This window comes from Haemaphysalis longicornis, unplaced genomic scaffold, assembly GCF_048455015.1.
Source record: "Haemaphysalis longicornis isolate Haplotype H1 unplaced genomic scaffold, Haemaphysalis longicornis Haplotype H1 scaffold_10, whole genome shotgun sequence".
NCBI classification, from domain to species: domain Eukaryota; kingdom Metazoa; phylum Arthropoda; class Arachnida; order Ixodida; family Ixodidae; genus Haemaphysalis; species Haemaphysalis longicornis.
The window spans coordinates 59,168,294-59,181,846 of NW_027526204.1; the positions used below are offsets into that span (position 1 = coordinate 59,168,294).

At 46.0% G+C, this 13,553-nt stretch overlaps 1 long non-coding RNA gene across 1 annotated transcript in view; it reads right to left on the reverse strand.

The window, feature by feature from the left end:
• Nucleotides 1-7,624, reverse strand: part of LOC144157758 (uncharacterized) — a 60,064-nt gene extending 52,440 nt beyond the window's left edge. The window contains exon 1 of the long non-coding RNA XR_013319852.1: nt 7,415-7,624. This is a non-coding gene — a long non-coding RNA (uncharacterized LOC144157758). The remainder of the gene's footprint in view (nt 1-7,414) is intronic.
• Nucleotides 7,625-13,553: the final 5,929 nt, after the last annotated feature.

Below are 13,553 nucleotides of genomic sequence, written 5' to 3' on the forward strand. Positions count from 1 at the left end.
ACATGCGCGTGTGCACAATTTCCAAGACACGCAACACACACAGAGATATTACACACACACGCACACACACCCACACGCACTCGCACACGCACACGCGCACGCGCACACACGCACACGCACACACGCACGCACACGCACGCACAAACACACACGCACACGCGCACGCACGCACACACGCACACGCCCACGCACGCACACGCACACGCGCACACGCGCACACGCGAACACACACGCACGCACGCACGCACGCACGCACGCACACGCACGCAAACGCACACACACACACACACACGCGCGCGCGCACTCGCACGCGCACACGAGAACGCACGCGCACACACACACGCACGCACGCACACGCACACGCAAACACACACACACACACACGCACACGCACGCACGCACGCACACGCACGCACACACACACACGCACGCACACGCACACGCACACGCACACTCACACGCACGTACGCACGCGCATGCACACGCTGATGCACGCACGCACACGCGCACACACACGCACACGCATGCACACGCACGCACACAAACGCGCGCGCGCACGCCCACGCGCACACACGCGCGCACACTCACGCTCACGCGCACGCTCACGCGCACACACGCGCACACACAAAAACGCATGCGCGCACACACACACACGCACACGCACGCACACACACACACACGCACGCACACGCGCACGCGCAAACACACGCACACGCACGCACGCACACGAGCACACACACGCACACGCACGCATGCGCAGGCACGCACACGCACGCACACAAACGCACACACACACACACGCGCGCACGCACGCGCACGCGCACACTCACGCGCACGCGCACACTCACGCACACACACACACACACACGAGCGCGCACGCGCACGCGCACATACGCGTACACGCACACGCACACAAGCGCACGCGCACGCGCACACACACAAGTGCACGCGCACTCGCACTCGCACACGCGTGCATGCTGGAAATTAACAGCTGGGTACGGTGGCGGTAATTGCTTACAACGATAGCGTGGTGCTGAGCCGAGCTACGAGAGCTCATCCCACCTAGCAAATGCTAATAAAAACTAATACAAGTGCCTCAGAAAACAACGAGGCACTTTTCTGTTTGTCGCATGTGATGTCCCTCCTCGAGACCCTCAATTTGATACCCCACATTCTTTAGCGCCACATATCTCTGAATTTTAACCCTTTTCTGAGACTATCCATGACTCCCGTGTTACACGGTTCGCCATTTCCGGTATTTTTTCCTATTATTATTTTTTTAGTTTTTTAACATTTGGTTTCATCAATTGTCTACACTTACGCTTTTTTAATTATTACAGGTTGAACTTCCGTGATATCTGAATTTTTGTGTAAATGCAGGGCGTTACACGATTCTGAGGGGGGTAGGGAGAGGGGGGTGCTCGGCAAAGAATGCTACGCATTAAAAAAGCAAAGGCATATCCATGACCGCCTCACGCTTCAGAGATTCGCGGTGACAGTTCGCTTTTACGCAAGGTGTTTTTTCAGGATGCAGAGCAAGAATGCACGGAACCGTAACCCTAAACAGCTTCGGCATAACTGAACGGAGCAGTGAGCGGACATCCCCTCGCCCAATCCTGCTTGTTTCGACCCAGGGACCCAGCACACCATCGAGTTTTGACCGCCTCTGTCATAAACACGAACACGGAGCCTACATCAAGAGTTTGGTATGCAATATATCCGTACAATTGCTTGCAACCAGCGCTAGTCGTCATGGGCAGCAGGTATAGCTGTATGAAATCTACAACGAAAATTGTTTCCGACCTCACAGGAGGTACGGTGTCATGTCATGCCGAATGCAAGAGTTTGAGCTCACGAAATAGCACCCGTAATATTTTCACCACGCGTGAATTTCACAACACTTAATGCTAATGAAATCAGAGTCCATCTGAGCCACAGTAAATTCCTAGCACGAGAGAGTTGTGAGGCCATTTGAGTTCTGAATTCATTTTGAGTTCTCAGCCCATTTCGAGTTTTGAGTTCATTTTGAGTTTTGAGTACATTTTGAGTTTTGAGTCCATTTTGAATTTGAGTACATTTTGAGTTTGAGTACATTTTGAGTTTGAGTCCATTTTGAGTTCTGAGTACATTTTGAGTTTGAGTCCGAGTGAGTTCTGAGTTTTGCGCTCAATGTGAGTTTGAGTTTGAGTGAGCGCAGATGTGCTGCTCAGCACTGAGTCTGAGTTTGAGTGAGTGGTGATTCGAAAAAAAAAATTGTGAGTGAGTTTGAGTGAGCCGCGCCAACTTTGCCGTGGTATGCCCGAAAATGGCCATCTACTCAGAGGATAAAAAAGTCAATGAATTCTCAGAATGACACCATGTTTCTCAGATAAGGTCACGACAAACAGGATTTAATTTAATGTTTAAAAACCGCGAATTTTTTGCTGCTGGCTTGAATTCGAACCAGTGTGCTCATGAATTCCAGACGAGTTCAGAATCTCTGGACCACCCCATTTTTTGTGTCACATGGAAGCGAATGCTGCTCGAATAGCCCAGATACCGTGGATGCTTCTAGCAGACTAGATTTTAACCCATCGAAACAGTTGTGACTTCCGAAATAAAAACGTGGGTTCTAGCCGTGCCCACCGTATTAGGAGAAATTTCAGCATGGGGTTACACATGTTGCAAAATGAGTAGCAAAGCATGACGCCTTATTACCGCATATGGAGGGGCAACAAGAGTGGTTGGCCAAAACTCTCAGTTACAGGAACTGGTACAGCAACACAACGACCCAAAAGCACAAGGACAATTAAGATAACGATGGTACAAAGTCCCCCAACTGCAAACGCGCCTCCAAAGGCTACATGAACAAGTAATGCCACTGTAGGCACCACCTTATGAGTCTACATAAAATTAGCGCGCTATCTTCCAGGCGACAGTTTGTCTTCGGATTAAATCGAAATGTTCCGAGGACACCTTCTGAACAATCTCCATCAACAGCAGCTGTGAAACGTGGTCGTCCATCAAAATCCTGCGCTGAAGTACGGCGCGAGCGGTGGAACGCAGCAACAGCCAAACGAAAGGCAAGCGCAGCGCCGAAAGACGTGAAATTACCAAGCTTAAAGGAGTATTGACACGAAATTTCAAAGCTGACATAACTATGTAAAATGCTTCCTTTTTATTAGGAGATATCTCCCAGCAAATTTCAATAGCAACTGTTCGGCGTAAAATATTTTAAATCCAGTTTAATCTTCGCCCGCACGACAAGGCCGAGAGCGGGGCGACATGGCATTCTTCTACTAACTCCAAACTGCCGACGTCGGGGCTCCCGTAACGAAGGTAGGTAGGTGGTGGTTCGTTTGAAAAGGAAAAGAAATGAACTGGGGATAATTTTGAGCGCATGTGGGGTCTCACCGGCATACTACCCAGCCCGGGGGGTAGGGAATATAGAAGGGGGTGAATACAATAGGGTAGAAAAAAAAGGAGATAGGTAAAGAGAGAAAATAGAAAAGGTTAAGGCACCGCGAAGAAAAGAAGCGTTGCCACAGTCACTGGGGGCCACCGAGCAAACGTGACGAAGCCGACGCGCTGGCTGTGGTTGGCGCGCGCTGCTCTGGCGTGTGTACAGGTCATGGTTTTCGGACTGACGTCATGCTGTCAGAGCGTTTGGGTGCGGTGAAGACCTAGGCCGGTCTGGGCGCGTGTGTGCGCTCGCTCGCGCGAGCGTCCAAAGTGGCAGCGGTACGGCAAGAATGGTGACGTCACGTGATACCTCCTGTCGTGGCGGCCGCTGGGCGTTCGTTTTGTCGAAACCGAAACTGGCACAAATAAGCGACGGCGAAAATGAATATTTACGCTACGCTCGACCGTTCAATGTGTCATTCTATGATTAGTGGGCTGGAAGGCACGCATAGCAGCGAAAAGAACTGTAACACAAAACTTTCGTGTCAGTACTCCTTTAAGTAAAACTGAAAGCGGAGCAACAGGCGTGGTGGACAGATAGAACACAGGCTGTGCAACAGCTACAAACTGAAACTGTTGTGATCATACGGCGTGGCCCCAACAGATGGCGCGCCAGCAGTACCATGTACAAAGTAAGTGAAACATGTAACCTGGTAATCCTTACACAACGTGAAAGTGCACACAATATCGGAATATATGTTCGTTAATCAACAATATTGTTTGCACTTCCTCTACTACATTGGGAAAATGGTGCTCACACAGAACATGGGAAAGAAAGTGGGCGCAGAAGCAACTTGGACTGGACAGCATTCCGTAAATATGGTGAGGTATTCGGCTGTAACATACCGTCATAATTACAACAGTGGGTATATAATCACGGTGTACTTCCGGCTGGGAGCTACAAGGCAGCACCTTCGGGTATTACTAAGCACCTTGAGAGAAAACAACGATAAGTAGAAGGAGTCACCGAAAGAAAGATTACAGTAATTACAGTTATGGACAGAAAATCACCACAACGGGTCAGACAACTAACGCGGGTAAAAGGCACGCTATTTCAATCTACCCAGAACGATTGGGGCTGAACTGTTATGTTCGTGAATTGCGGATGCGGTAGAACACGTGGGCTATCCGTTTAACAGAATGGCTTCCCGGGGGTGTTAAGTGAAGTAGGGGAAGATCTAGAAATCGATGCCGTGAATAACTTCGAAAGACTCGGGTTAAACAATAGAAACAAGAAACACGTGATAGAACTGGCTGTACATCTTTGGAGGAGGCCTTTGTGCTGGAGTGGACACAACCAGCCTAGGGACTATTATGATGATGACGGTGGTGGGGTGAGGTTATGATGATGATGATCATGATGATGTCATCAGAACAAATGCGTAGGTGTACTAAAATTTATGAAGGCATACTTAGATAAACTTTATTGTGATGAAGCCTTCACCTAAAAAACATACCTGAATGCTCAGCACCGTGACTAAAACGGCGACAGTGCTCACGGTGCGACCCAGAACCGTTCCGACATTGCGTCATCTGAAAACGTAATTTCAGATGCCGCAATATGTGGGCGATATCAACCGCTGTGTGCCGACTGTACCAACAAAAGGCATTCCTACCGCACATACCCATGGCAGAACGGCACCGCATACCGGTATTTCTTCCACATGTGAGGAAGCCCCAGCATCTCTGTGCAAAGCAAGCGGCAAAAACTTAATGCTGCATGCAAGTCAAGAGTTAGAAGTCATGATAAAGGTTATACTTGCGCCATCCGGCCACTTAAATTGTGGGTCTGACCAACCCCTAATTCATCTTTCCAGGAACGTTTAATCCGACAGGAAGGTGTCGTTTGCAGAAAGCTATTTCCAATTCATTACTAAAGACTTCCACTCTGAAATGAAGCTATATTGGCAGCCTCTTTATTTTTACTCTCGCATTGGTTTTATATGCTAGACCGACAAAAATTGCAGCTACAGCAGTGTCACATTTGGTTTTGGAGTTCATAAACCCTATCGGTTGATTTGGCTGGTCTATCTGGAATCACACACGAAGTCATCAATTATTAAAGAAATTATGAATCAGGGAAACAAATTTGTCTCACCCAGCTAAGCCTGACAGTTTTTAAATAGAGAGTATGACTGTACACTCGCAAAACTATGCAACTGACGCAACCGGATAGTGCTTCAAAACCGGCCATGCCATATCTTGAATATTTTTGTTTCTGGGCATGTTGCCGTTGTCACCAACATGACGCATCTCATGCGCGTACTAAAAGTACCTATTTAACAGCGACGATGTCTGTCATAGCCCCATCATGGACATTTAAAACAACAGATAACCGTTAAAAACGAATCCAAACACTAGTTCGGGGTAATGAAATATCAGTGCATACCCAAGCAATGTCTGTACGCTGTACAAATGGGAATGAAGAGTCGCTAGGTTTGTTTTAAACATAATAATGTAATCGCAATTTTATGTTTTCAGCTTTAGTGGTCACGCTGCCAACTGGCTGTCAGGCGAGCCGCTCAATCACCATCGGCTGTTTCAACGGCGTTCTGCGTACTTCGTCAGGCTTCAGCACCATCGGAGTAAATCATCGCTAGCAGTAGCTGTGACATCTCCTTGGAACCAAACAGTTGAGTGGTCGTCGCTTTAGTAGACCGTTAAACTGGTCATCTGGCACACGTACATAACCCTAATCACCAACCTTAGTTAAGTTTGTGATAACCCTGCTTACTAATCGTGCTAATTTTGCAGCTTCTAAGAACAACACGATGGTACGGGGCCACCCTTCAATGTCGACTAAACTTTCGTTTGAAAAATTTCATTTTAAAATTAATTTATATTTATGTTTCTGCCTCAGCCAACATCACCCTACATGAGGCCCTTACAACTGACTTCACTGCTGTTGTCTTTGTGTTCTATTGGAGTTCTTGAAAGCTCAAGAACGAATATATCGTACGAGCCAGCTTCCAAAAAGAGATGAGGCAGGTTCCCAACGGCTGTAATGCAGCGTTTTAGATTGGAATTCTTTCACATAAAAAAATAAAGGAAGCTGACAATAACGAGAAATACTTGAAGGTAGCGAAGCTGTAGGCAACTTTCACGACCATCACAATGGTTGCAGCAGTCCACAATTGCAGCCCATTTGGTTCTTCTTCCCAGCCGCAATGACCTCTACTTTATCACAATTGCTATAAGTGTGAGCTTCCCTCATTTTTTTAATGTGATAATCATTGGACATCACCTTGGAGGGGCGTGCGCTATGGCCGGTCTTTCTCGTTACGAGCAAGCGTTGCCGCGATTATGGCGAACGCTGGAGTATTTTCTTGGGCAATCTTGGCAAATCTCCCAAGTGGTTATGCTTGGCTTGCAAGCCTGCGCGAGATGACCCTGGGCGGTCGCCGCGAGGCACGCACACGCAAGCACTCAGCATTTTCTTGCTATTTTTTAACTGCCGGGTGATCGCCGCAGTCTTGGACAATCTCTCTAAATGGGTGTGCTTGGCTTGACAAACGGGCGCAGGGGTCGGTGCACGGTTGTCGTGAGGCACGCGCACACGAACGCTAGGAATATCTTAGTTTGGTAAGTGCCGGGCGGTCGCAGCGAGGCCCGCGCTAACGTGCGGCCGCTCGGCAATTTCTGGGTATTTTTAACTGCGGACACAAAAAATTACGATCTGCTAAGAAGCTGCTAAACATGTATTTCCTAATTTAATCAAAAGAAAAAGCTATTTGTGCCTATAGTAAATATTACCCGGGCTTATCAAAGTAAACTCTCGCCGAAGTAGGCGATGGAAATTGTGAGCTCATTTTTTTAGATTGCTGCAATGTCTGAACGCATAAATTACCATGATTATGCTAAACGTCTTCAATAAAGGACAGGCATTGTATTAACTTAATAGTGCACTCACAAAAAACTGATCGCATATACGGCCGTCTAACTTTTACCTACATATTTGAAGACAAACACTTACATTGTATAGGTCGTTTGACGAATACGCAGCCAGAGAACAGCCAAGAACAATCACTAACTGGGGCCAACGCATGTTTCTTTTCACCAAGTGCGTGCTGCTCTTGGCCTTAATCGGAATCTGAAATAATTTCTACCTTCTGAACCTCTGCTGCATTGAGCTTATATCTCTCTGTTTGACACGTATCTGACGAGACCTTTTCTTTGAAAGTTTGGGGTCAAGTAAAAGATGCGTTTCAACATGTTTTTACTCAGCAACCCTTTCGCTCGCTAGGGGCGAACAACGCACTTTATGTTTGCCCAGAACTGTAGTCAATCAGGAAAAGAGCACTTGCCCAAAGATCAAAGTGTCTATAGCAACCTCATATGATGTCGTCAGTCTTGCTTTCGTCATTTTGCTGAAATAAAACAGAGGCTAACTGTTGCAGCGACAGAGCAGGCGGTGGGTCAGGCCGTAAACAGATCTGTTTGCTCAAAATAGCAACACCGTTTTATTTTAAGTTTTCTGCCACTCAACGTGTTTTTTCATCAAGTAGGTTATTTTTTGTGCACCGTGCTCTACAGGCTTGATGGCGTCAATTAAATAAATTTGCCTACAGAATCTGAAATCAAAATCTTCTCTTGCAAACGAAGTTTTATTAATTCTACAATTCATTAGATGAATATTTCATTCCAAAAGTATTTTATAGTTTCATGTGTATTCTTTGACTGGCATTGATTTCTTCGTTAACTACTTTCCTGGTGGGACGTTTTTCCCTCTGAAGCAATATTTCCGCTGTTCAATACTTTCTCTGATCTATTCCCGTGCTTCACAATATGTTATTGCTATATAACAACCCCTTGAAATAAGTGTAGGCACTTGAATAAAGCATGCGATGAAACTATCTAAATACAGAAAATATATTTAGCTAGCAAAACTCCCATTTCCCGCACTTAGCGATTCTCATTTCGGTTTTTGGAGCAGCAGGCGTTCCCGAGAAACATTTTTCAATAAAACTAAGCAGTTATTCCACGGGTTTTATAAAATCTTATGTCATGAAATTGAAAAATAATAGTATTTACAGCAATCAATATGCATTGTTCTGAACAAACAAATCGTCTGAAACCGACTAGTATGCAGCGGCCGCCAGGGCCGCTGCTTACAACAGGAGTTCCTTAGCAGAAACTTTCATCGCTAATGGTTCCCTCATGATCGGCCCCGAATGACACACCTCTCTCTTTTAGTACACTGTACCCAGGTGTACCTTCGCCGCGTTGAACCCCCCAAAAAGTATTTTTAAACAGCAGAATTTTCTTTTGCCCCTTTTTTTATAATTTAAGGAGGCGTGTTATTAGGGACAATGATGATGTCAACAAGATTTCATGCAGTATGGACAAAATTAGGTATGTATTGCATAAAAGTAGAAAGAACACCAGGAACCACCCTTTTGGGGGGTTCCTGGTGTTTCTAATATTTCTATAATATAATATTTCTATAATATTTCTAAGGTACAGTAGACTCTCGATAAACGGAACCTCAAAGTACCGAAAAAATTACCTCCGTTTAGAAGGAGTTTCTTTTACTGAGAGAGATGTGCAAAGGTGCAAATTTATGAGCGTACACATTCTTAATGGCATTTCATGGAAATATATATGCACTAGAAGGGGAATGTAGCTGATAGTTTTTCAGAAAGCAAGAAAACTTCAAGAGGCTTAGGCACCGCTTTCACAAAGTTGATTTGGCAACGAGTCGCTGTGCACTATTATAGTGCCTATAATATACTGGCAGTATATTCTAGGCACTATAGCACTACAAAATGCATGAATTATTTTTGTTCGAATCCTTGTAACTGCATCTTCACGGAGGCTAGAGGGCTAAACTTCGCGAGTGCTTAGAAGCAACCGAATTTAGAAGACGGCAACGTGGTAATGAAGTGCGAATAGCACCACGATGACACGAACGAGACAGCAGGAGCTGAGCCCTGTAACCTCGGCGTCTTGAATCGAGACCGAACGACTGGAACAACAACTGCGATGTTGCACTCGTTGCACCACCACGGCTAACCGCTTACGAGATGAGACTTCGAGGCCAATGAGGCAAAAAAAAATCACGGAGAAAGAAAAAAAAAGCGAAACATCCGGAACCGTAAAAAGCTGATTCTCATGCCTATGGGTATCACAAGAAGTTCCAATTCTGGTTCCGTTTAAACGGTGACGCAGAAATTTTACTTCCCATTACCGGGCGTTTTTTTACGTTATCTAAATACAAAACCAACCAACTTACAGGCTAGTGTTCCGTTTAAGCGGTAATTCCGTTTAAGCGATGTCCGTTTATCGAGATTCTACTGTACTTACAAATTCATGACCCAACGGCTTAAAAAGCATCCTGTACCGAACCGAGAACTTTTACAAATTCACAGAAACATTCCTAACGGCCTATTTGGTCCTTTTGAAAATATATCACTTATTTAATAAAATAAAATCGAGACAATAAACGCATTTTTGTTTATTTAGTTTTCACGAGATGGCCTTAGCTGTCTCGCAAAGAAGACTTTTATTTGTTTATTTCAGTACAGAACTGACATATCTCAAAAATGAGCTAAAAAGGCCATTGCGAACATTGCTATTTTTAGAGGTTTTGTTATTGGGGCGCGATAGTTTTCAAATCCATGGGGCATGAAGTTTCATGATAAAACTGTATTTCTGAAAAAAAGTATGTTTATGTAAGCTGTGTGAGACACAAAAATGTGCGCATGTTTTTACGTCTTTAACATATTATGAGCATCTAGCTTTTCTGCACGTCCTATGCAAATTTGAGAATAAAAATCATACGAAACTATAAATATAACGCGCACAAGGTGCATTCGGAAGTTAAAATGTCTTTCAAAAGTTTTATAAAAATAAAATAAAATGTCAACACAAACTTATGCAAAATATTTCGTATGCGTAAACAATAAAATCCCGAATAAATATTAAATTCCAATCGTAATTTGCAAAACCGCGACAGCTTTTGCGATTCTAGAAAATAGTACTTGTAAAAAGTAGAAATAAGGATTGATAATGTTGAAGTTTCTTTTATAGATAGTATTCACTGAAAATTTTCGCTGTCAATTTCGTTGTTGGGTAGCACTGGAAGTGGCCATGGATACGTCCGAAGCGCCTCGAACAGGGCGCCGCTTGTGCCACTGCGCCCGCACGCCGCAGAAAAAACACCGGCGTACGTCGTATGCTTCGGTTCAGCCCGATTCTCAACGGTGGGGTGAACATGACATTGGAGTCGATTACTTTGCAATTCGATGGGGTTGAGTTTGGAACGTCCAACCGACATCATGTGCGTAGCACAGACTAGTACCGCCATCCCGCAAAGCCCGACGTAACCAGTGACAACGTCCTCACATGGTTGCATGCATGTGTGCCTCGCCAGTGAATACGCCTATACAATCGGCCCCTTTAGCCGCGTCTTGTTATCAATAAAATTTAGCCGTGGCTTAGCTCGGCTATGCCACGATGTACGTAGAGTCACCTAAGGTTCAACTGTTCTTAGGTTTCCTGGTTGTCTAAGATTAGCTGAATATCATGCTTATTGCTGCTAAAACGATTTGCAATCCAATCCAACACAATCCAATTTATTCCAATCCAATTAAATCTAACCCAATTCATTTCAATCCAATCCAATCCAATCTTGTCATGGTGGTGGCAGCTCTGGCACGCCAGCTGTCTGCCGTGAGACTTCACTGCTCCTCGCGCATGCGCAGCACGGCTCTCCAGGAGCCACGCGAAACTGCTCAACCTAGGCAGTATAAGTCACGCTGCAAAAAAAATAGCAGTGGCTTAGCTGGGGCATGCCAGGATATACGTAGCCGGGGCTATGGTTCAGCTGGTTATTATTAGCTTTCCTGGTTGTCTAGCATTAACTTGATCATCATGCTACTGCTGCTTCAATGACACACACACGGTATACGCATTATGTGACACATGTATATTTGTCAAGCGGCTCCGGTGCAGCGTCACCAACCGCCCCAGAGCTGTGCTGGTTCCACAGGCCTACGCCGGTGTTGCTGCGACGCACGAGCCATCGGTTCCACACCCGGCCACCCCTCGCATGATCATCAAGTGGACCTGGCCGCCACTTGAGGAACGGAGGTCGGCAAAGACGCTGGACGCGTGGGCTGTGTGAGAGACGCAGGGCAGTGAGCAACATTCTGTGCGCCGCGTGACGTTACTGCTCCCAGCGAATGAGTCGCATGGCTCTTCTAGAGCCACGCAAAAATGCTCAACCTCAGCCAGTGTAGCTACTAAGAATACTAAGCACTAGAAAAAGTTCAAAGGGTTTGTTTTTCAAACATAAGACAACTAAGAATTCTAAAAATATTGTTGCCTATTTTGCCTATTTGTATATCGTATCATTGGGGCATAGCCGGCATTTTTACACGTAAATAGCACAAATGGTCGCTGCCCCAAAAAACGTTTTATTTTCCGGAACGATTGCCCTATCATTCCCGCTCAATCTTATCTGGATGCCTAGTGTACATACTTAACCGAGGCGTTTTCCACCAGCGCACACCTTTAGTTGTGATCTAATTAATGCGACGTTTGTGCTGCGAACACATTTCCCGAGATTACGTTTCCTGGAGGGTACAAGCACGGCGTTTCCTGAGAGTACCCAGCGCCATCTTCTGCTTGGCTTGGAATTGATTGATTCAAGCCTTTATTGGAGGAAAGGGGAGGCCCGGAGGCCGTGCATGGGGGAATGGGAAGTGAAGGGAAGGGGGTAGCAAAAGGTCTTCGTCGCACAACATTCACTCTATTCGTTAATGCAACTGATAAAACGACTCCAATGTTCTGCCCAAGTATCCGAGTGGTGAAATCGCGTGTTTTGGATAGAACGACCTGCGACAGAGCTTGGTGATGATAATATTTTTTCCAAGAACCGTGATTTTTTTTCCTTCTAAAATGTTCCCTCAGCCGAATTCTCTGCCGTCACTCCGTAAAACAATCGTGGTTGGGTACCCTCGAGATGGGTTTGGAGGCGAAGCGCGGCATATCCAACACGTTTAATTAGCATTTTTAACCGCACAGGAAGTGCAGGTCTTATAACTATATTGGAACGGCATACCGCAAACGCTTTTCAATCCTGCGAGAGACGTTTACCATCCTCCGGCGTCAACGCCGCAGCCGGCTTTTACGCTGAGCCATACCTTCCGCCTCACCCAACGGCTCAAAAAGGGAGTTTTTTCCCCGCGTCCAGGTATAGGATAGTGCAGAGTATTAGGGCACTTTTTACTACCTAGAATATTTGTCTCGTCACTACGAGTCCCATCGTTATCATAACGAGGCTCGTCGATACTAATATTTGTCTCGTCGTTACTAGATTGGCGCTTATTCATAAGACGCGCTGCGCTTAGCGATCTTCAAATTTTTCACGCTACGCCAGAAAAAAATGTTGTCGGAGCCAACGAACGAAGCTGAAATGAGGCTCTTTATTCCGCATAGACCCTTCGTGTTGTTTTAACGTGATAGCATTTTTAGGCTCATTTTTTGGCTTCCTCCACTATCAGCCATGCTCATCAAGCGTCTGATACGTCATCGTTGCCACCCGGAAGGTACAAGTCAGGCAGTGAGTGCGAATGTTAGTCTAAATCTTGAGTATGGCAGAAAGGCAAATAAGTGTGAAAAGGAGGACAATGATACTACGCCGGAGATGAAAGAGAGGTCACGCGTATTCAGCGGGTGCCGCGCCTGAGCAGTGAAGTTCGTTCTACGCCCTGCCGCTGGTAGCATGTTCGGCAGGCGCGGTCGCAAGCCGTGCCTGCAACTGACGTCATCAGACCGAAGTACATTTCCACCGGAGGATAAAAAATTTATATTTTTGGCAGTTCCCGTGCCGAAGCCACTCCTGAAGTACGAGGTCAGCAGTAGTAGAGTGCTCCGGATTGACTTCAACAACCGAGGGATCATTGACGAGCGCCGAAATCTCGACAGACTAGAGTTTTGTTTTCTGCTTCCATCAGGAAAAGTACCGCATCGGTCTTGAATTGAAACCCCGTCTATGGGCTCAGTAGAGCAGTGCCTTACCTACTGAGCCACCGCGGTGTGTTGTCAACCGAAACTGTTTGTGCTGCCAGCACTGAGTCACCAAACAAAAACCGGGGCGCAGGATTAAC